General features: G+C 36.3%; 1 pseudogene; it reads right to left on the bottom strand.

Annotated features, from left to right (window-relative positions):
• Positions 1-567: 567 nt before the first annotated feature.
• Positions 568-6,924, bottom strand: LOC125399344 (taste receptor type 2 member 140-like; annotated as a pseudogene).
• Between the last annotated feature and the right edge of the window lie 445 nt (positions 6,925-7,369).

The raw sequence follows: 7,369 nt of genomic DNA, 5'->3' as shown, positions 1-7,369 counted from the left end.
CACATTTATACATAAAAGCCTTCCACCCATCGTGGACTCTATTCTCCTTGGTGCTCCTGAAAATCAGATGTGAGGAATGCAGCCTGCAGGCTGTCTTTCTCTCATCACAGCTCTCACAGGAGCCCAGTTTGCCCCATATCCTGGGAATAGTCCTAGAAGATGTGCAGGACAAACAAGTAGCAACTGGTACATCACATATTAATATTCTCAGTGAACTCCTTTTTCCAGGAATGTCATTCTGCCCTACCTACTTAGCCAGAAATCCAGGAAAGCATAATGTCCCTGCCTACTTAGTAACATGATGTCAGCTAATCTCACATCCACATATCCATGGAATAATTCTCCATTCCTGACATGCTTAGAAGGAAAATAATTAACCCTGTTGTCATGAGATAGATATTACCCATCTTTTGTTCTTGCTTGTGGGGTCTCCAATTTGAATAGAAACCTTCACACCATCTGCATCTCTAACAAACCCTTCATCTGAAAGAGGATCTCCACCCTGGTCATCCCTAACATGTAACAACTATTTCTTTCTAGAATATGGAAGCTGATCCCCAATATGTTTTATGGAAAGGACTGTTTTGTTCCTTTGAGCCTGCACCTCATCCAACACATCACAGAAAGCAAGGATTGATTCAGTTTCCTGTTCGCTAGGATCAGGACACATGAATGGACTGAGGGGAAAGCAATTCCCATTATCTGTTAAAAAAACAAAACAAAACACTATGTGACTTCTATGATTAAAGTCAGCATTTCGGCATAGTGAAAGAAGAGATAGAAAGAAAATCATATACAGTAACAGGAAGGTGACCACAGTTTTCAAGGTCTTTATGTGGGCTGTGGTGCTGACACATCTGGAGCCATTGGCATTGTGCTGCATGTTCTTCACAGGTCTCCACAGGGAGAAAATGAGCAAGAGAAACAATGTCAGAGACACAATGAATGGGGTGAGTGTGAAAATAGTGTTGACAAGTAAAAAAAAGTTCTAGATAATTCAGCCGAGTTATTTGTGATAGCACTGTAGGACATGTTTGCTTCATGTCCGTCAATCCAGACATCGATATGTGTGTTTATGAATAAAATTTTTAAAACCAAGATAAGCAAAGATACCAGCAATGTCACTTTTTTACTCTCCACTTCAGATAAAGAAAAATAACTTGAAAAATTAGCTACCTTGAGAAAATAAAAGATGTTTAGACATGTAGCAAACCAGATGCTGAAATGATTGATCACTGTCCTACATACACCAAGTAAAAAATTAAAAACTTATGTGGACAAAATCTCTGAATTAATTATAAAAGGTAAACTGAGATTTTTTTCAACTATCAGGTAAGAACCAGGAGAAATGATAGTGCCTTTCACTACTGATGAAATAAAAAAAAATGGGAAGATAATGAACCATGGCAAAGAGCTTGTGCTAATTTTGGGAAGAAATTAATAGCAACTATCCCAAAAGTGATAGACTTATCCTTATAAAGAGGACTTTTTGGATTCTTTCCCAAATTGTATGTGATGCTCCAATAACTGGAGCCCATACATTTTATACTGATGCAAATAAATCAGGAAAGGCAGGTTACAAATCAGAAGAATTAAGTAAGGTGGAATAAAGCCCTTTTTTTTCTATTCAGAAGGCAGAATTATATGCGATTCTCATGGTGCTAAGGGACCTCTTAATATAGTTACTGATTCACAATATACAGAAAGAGTTATCTTGCACATTGAAACTGCTGAATTTGTACCAGATGATACATAATTGACTTCATATCCAGGTGCAAGACATAATCAAGAATAGGCTTTGTCCTATGTACATAACACACATCCAATCCCACATGGGTCTGCCAGGTTGTCTAGCACAAGGAAATCCAGATATTGATCAATTATTGATTGGAAGTGTGTTGCAGGCCTCAGAATTTCACTAAAAAAGTCACATCAATAGCAAAGGTGTAAAGAAAGAGTTTTCTAATACATGACAACAAATTAAGGAGATTATAAAGAGATGCCCTATTTGCTCTTTCTATAACCAAACACCATTGCCTGCAGGGGAAAAACCCAAAGGGTACTCAAAGGAATGAAATCTGGCAGATGGATGAGTTCCACTTTACAGAATTTGGTAAATTAAAATATGTACACCATACCATAGACATGTATTCAAGTTTTCAATGGGCAACTGCCTTGAGCTCAGAAAAGGCTGATTCAGTAATCACACATTTATTGAAAATTATGACCATCATGCATTTACCTACACAAATAAAGACAGACAATGGTCCAGCATATGTATCTAAAAAATGAAATGGTTTTTTTGCTTATTATAATATAAAGCACATTACAGGTATACCAAATAATCCTACAGGTCAGGCAGTTATAGAAAGGTTAAATTGTAATGTACAGTACAGGCTGAACAAACAGAAAGGGACAGAAAATACCCCCAGAAAGAGATTGTATAATGCTTTATTAACCTTGAGTTTTCTTAACGCTAAGGAGAAAGGAACAACAGCAGCAGAGAGGCATTGGATAATGGAAAAACTTCTGAACAGCCAGTTTATTTCAAGGATGTGTTGACCTCACAATGGAAACCAGGAGATGTACTGTTGGAGGGGTTTTGCTCTTGTTTCCACAGGAGAAAAAAAAGTATGGATACCATCAAAGTTAATAAAGATTCACTTTAAAAAGGAGAAACATATTGAAACAGAGAAATGACAGCTCATCTACAAAGGTGACCACCATACAGGTGGTAAGGAAAGCCATGTAGGATTGGGGCAGGGTTCTGCTCTTTTCTTTGCAGGAAAATTACACATCATCAAAAATTCAAGAGACCCTGGATGTTTGAATGCTGACAGAAGAAAAAATAACTATCCACTAACGAGCACCTAGAAAACAGAATATGGTTTATGAATCCAGGTATGGGTTACACTTACATTTACACACACACACACACACACACACACACACACACACACACACACATTAATATATTCAGCTGGTTTTGGAGTTGACAATAGCTTTGTACTTCTCTAATTCAAGCAAGTTGCTAAAAGGAACATTTAGAGTTTCTGTCTCATATCAGAAGTCATCTGGTATGGGACAGAAGAATGACTTTAGAAAAAAATTTTACTTTCTCCACGCCTGTTTTGTCTATAACATATTCTTCATTGATGTTTAAGTTTTTCATGATGAACAATAGATTTTCCTACAGATCCTTTCCCTGCAGAGATCTTTGAAGTTTCCAGGAAGAAGATGGGGCCCCACATCAACAACTCTACCTAGATGAGATGACATCGTGAAGCAGAAGTACTACTTCTTTTGGGGAGGTACCAACTGCTGAAATGGTGCACCTTCTCATGACTTTCTGGACAGAACTTCAAATAAGAACTTTGAAAAACAAAAAAACAAACAAACAACAAACTTTTCTATCGACTGCTCATAAATTGTTTGCAACTATACTAGACAGTAATTTTGAAATGTAACCATCACTTTAATTTTACAGGATTCCATTAAGAAAACATCGGCCCCATGACAGTGGGAAGCAATCTAGAAGATGATGCCCCCATCCCCAAAATTTTGTCCATAGGGTTGAGAACACTTTTTAGGGGTTGTTGATTATTACTTCTACTAGATAGAGGGTTAGGATGAAAATTATGTTTGTTAAAAAAAAAGGAAATAGTAATAGCGGGTAATAGAGTGAATACCTGTGAGCTATTATTCATGGATAGTTTACATAGGCATAGTTTTTGTATATTGATACAAGTTCAAACCATATTTGTTACTTTTGTTTACATTATTTGTACACCTATACAAAGTTATTTTGTCAGATTGTATATATGTATGTTATCATCTCTGTTTTGTATATTGATACAACATTTTGTATATTGATACAACTTTTAAGATATATTTTCATATTGTATTATATATTACGCGTATCTATGATCAAGATACTTATATATTGTTTACATTTTGAGGTCATTGTCCTCATTTGTTACACATTTGTTTACAGGTTATTTAATATTCTGACTTGAAGTTTTAGTCTTTAAGTTATACAGGTATTAATTATTATATATTAATAGTTGTTCATGCTTGTTGTACATACAGTCAGATCAATTAGGTTCTTTAGATACATAGAGATTGTATTCTGTCTAGATAGCGAATCTTCAACCACTTCAAGGACCTATGGAACATGGTATTTAAATAACTTAGGGTTCTATTGACATGAGACATGACTGCTTCTGACAGCACCAATCTATTCTCAAGAGAATGTTGAGCACCAAAGACACTCCATTTGGAGCTTATTTTCTTGTTGGCAAAACTGGCCTTTGGGTAAGGAACTGACAATGCCTCAACCACTGACAAGTTACCTGATATCCAGAAATGGATAAACAGAACTGTCAAATCTTGCCAAGACAAGATAAGAAGGTTTTAAAATTTTTCCTGCCTCTGAAAATGGTCTGTCAATTATGCTAGGCCATAGCCCAAGTTGGTTGTGTCAACATTGCAAAATGAGAATTTGGGTGATTGTTCAGGTAGCTAATTGTCTCTATCATATATTGCTCGCTTTGGAAGGTACATGATTGTACTTCCTGCCTGCTCAAGTAATATTATCTCCCTTCTCAGGCCTTCGATGGGGTTGAAGATTAGATAGTCATAGTTACTGAACTCTTGTGATCTAGTCAAGCCATTTCTTATACAAGACTTAGACTCCTTAAGATAGAATGTTTATTAAAACATTTAGCATATGTTCCTTGTGTAATATTGTTTATGCTAATTGTAATTCTAATCCTATACTAGGAATCTGGTCCTAGTGTATATTGTTTTGTATAGGGTTTGGAACTCTCTTACTTAAACAGAAAGGGGAGGTGCTGCGGGAGCTCCTTCCACTCCTTCAGTCAATAGCCTTTAAGATACCAACCCACTTGGGTATGACCTCTATTGCTTTAAAAAGCAGCAGTACCCCTGCTCTTGCTCTCTTGCTCTCTTGCTTCCAGCTTCCAGCTGCTTGACTTCGTTCCTGGTCACACAGAGGGCTGTTGTCTAGGATGGTGATCTGTATGTAACTTTCCCCCTTAATAAATAACCCTTTTATTAATCATAATTCCAAACTAGTATGGGAATGTTGTGTGATTTATGCCTTAAAATTTTGAAAATTCTCATCACTTTTCCAGGCATCATCAAACTTGTGTAGATGGAAGAAACCAAAAAACATGCAATTAATGACCAGATCAGAGTGAATCTGGAGATGGCCAGAGCAGTGAGGATCAGATCCATTGAAGAGATCTTGCTTCTCTTGATCCAGTTCATGATGTTCACTAGTGCCATGAATGCTTTTCCTAAATTTTCTATTATGAATTCCACACTTAAAATAAATGTTAATGTGACATGTAGGATATGACTCATTGTCACTAGGATGCTTTAGTTCATTGTACACTGATGAAGATGTGTTAATCAGTCTTCTAAAATGCTATGAAATTCTTGAACTCTTGTAACATTCCTTGTCACAAGCTCTTATACACAGTGCCAAACAAATATAAGTTCACTACTTATTTGGCCCATAATTTCCAGTGCAAATTTTAGAAAATCCAAGCAGGTAGGTTAGAGTTTATCCAGATATTATGTGCCTTGCACAGGGAACTCTAAAGGTTTTTTTGTAGATATGTAAGAAGAAACACTGAAGTTTTGTGTGTTGTCATCAAAATAAAGATATGCTTACATGCATTGGTTATTATTAGCTTTTCTTTTATACATAGTTTATTCTAGATATTTGATTTCTGGACAAGTAACATTAAGGAATTGCAACTCAGCCCGTTAACCAATCCAGACTGACATAGAGATGAAAACACATTAAATATAACAAAGTAATGTTTGTCCAGGGAACTATGCATGCCTCTCAAAATTCTTATAACAAGCTATCAGAGTTGCCTAAGGTCTCATAGATATAATTGTCCCTCAGATATTCTGTACAAAGAAAAATGATCATCTTAATTTTTTCAAAGTCATGTATACACACACACTACTAACCACAAGTAGAAAAACATTGAAATGTCATTCACTCAACATTTTAATAAATCTGTTTTGATATTAGTGTTTTGTGCATATAACTCATGCTTATATTGCTATAGCTGTCAAGATGCTGTATAAAATAGTTTCCAGGTATAATTGGTGTAATAAGAATATAAATATTGTCAAAAGTTGTGATTCTTTTATCTCTGTATATGAGCAAACTTGGAGATTGTCCTATCATGCTATGAAACAAAGAATTTCATTGAATTTACAAACATCAAGGATCTAGTGTGGTTAACTTTGAACTCTTCAAGCAAGCTTTATTTAAAAAAACAGAAATAAAATATCACTATATTTCCCCCTTTTTATCTAAATAAAAAGGTAGGCTATAACTAATGTTAGAAGAACTATGCACAATAAGTACAATAACTATATACAATATATACAGGTAATAAGTACATCAAAAATATCTAGCCAATTTGCATTTGCCAAATTCAGAGAATATACTCCATAACTATTCTATTTTAGTGAGTTCAAACTTTTCTACATAATTTACTTTCTATCATAACTATCAAAAATTATCTTCTGATATCTCTCAGCCTTATTTATTTATTTTACACTTCTTTAGTAAATTTCTTTTCTGAGCCATGTAAACAAAGAAAACAATAACTGTATAGTCTTCAACTACTTCAGAGACCTGAGTAGAAAATAACATTAACTGAGTAAGCAAGAAGTGCAAGCAGGAGACTTTCAAAATTGGGCTAAATGACAGAAACAGCTGGATGTCTGGATAGTCACCCAATGTTCTACTGCTGAAATTTTGGGGCATCTGTCTTCAACCTAAAGACCTAGAATATTCAACATATTTATTTATTTATTTATTAAAAATTTCCACCTCCTCCCATCCTCCCATTTCCCTGCCACTCACCACATTGTCCGTTCCCCTCCCTCTCCAGTCCTAAGAGCAGTCAGAGTTCCCTGCCCCATGGGAAGTCCAAGGTCCTTCCCACTCCATCCAGGTCTAGGAAGGTGAATATCCAAAGAAACCAGGCTCCCACAGAGCCAGTCCATGCAGTAGAATCAAAACCCAGAGCCATTGTTCTTGGCTTCTCAGTCAGCCCTCATTGTCAGTCACGTTCAGAGAGTCCAGTTTGAGCACATGCTCCATCAGTACCAGTCCAGCTGGCCTTGGTGAGCTCCCATCAAATCATCTCCACCTTCTTAGTGGGTGCGCACACCCCTTGAGGCCCTGACTTCCTTGCTCATATTTTCCCTTCTTCTGCTCCTCATATGGACCTTGGGAGCTCAGTTCAGTGCTCTAATGTGGGTCGCTATCTCTATCTCTATCCATCGCCCGATGAAGGTTCTATAGTGATAT

The sequence above is a fragment of the Myodes glareolus genome, chromosome 3 (genome assembly GCF_982192425.1).
Source record: "Myodes glareolus chromosome 3, mMyoGla1.1, whole genome shotgun sequence".
In the NCBI taxonomy this organism is placed as follows: domain Eukaryota; kingdom Metazoa; phylum Chordata; class Mammalia; order Rodentia; family Cricetidae; genus Myodes; species Myodes glareolus.
The sequence above is the reverse complement of the archived record's forward strand: the minus strand, read 5'-3'. Positions and strand labels throughout refer to the sequence as shown.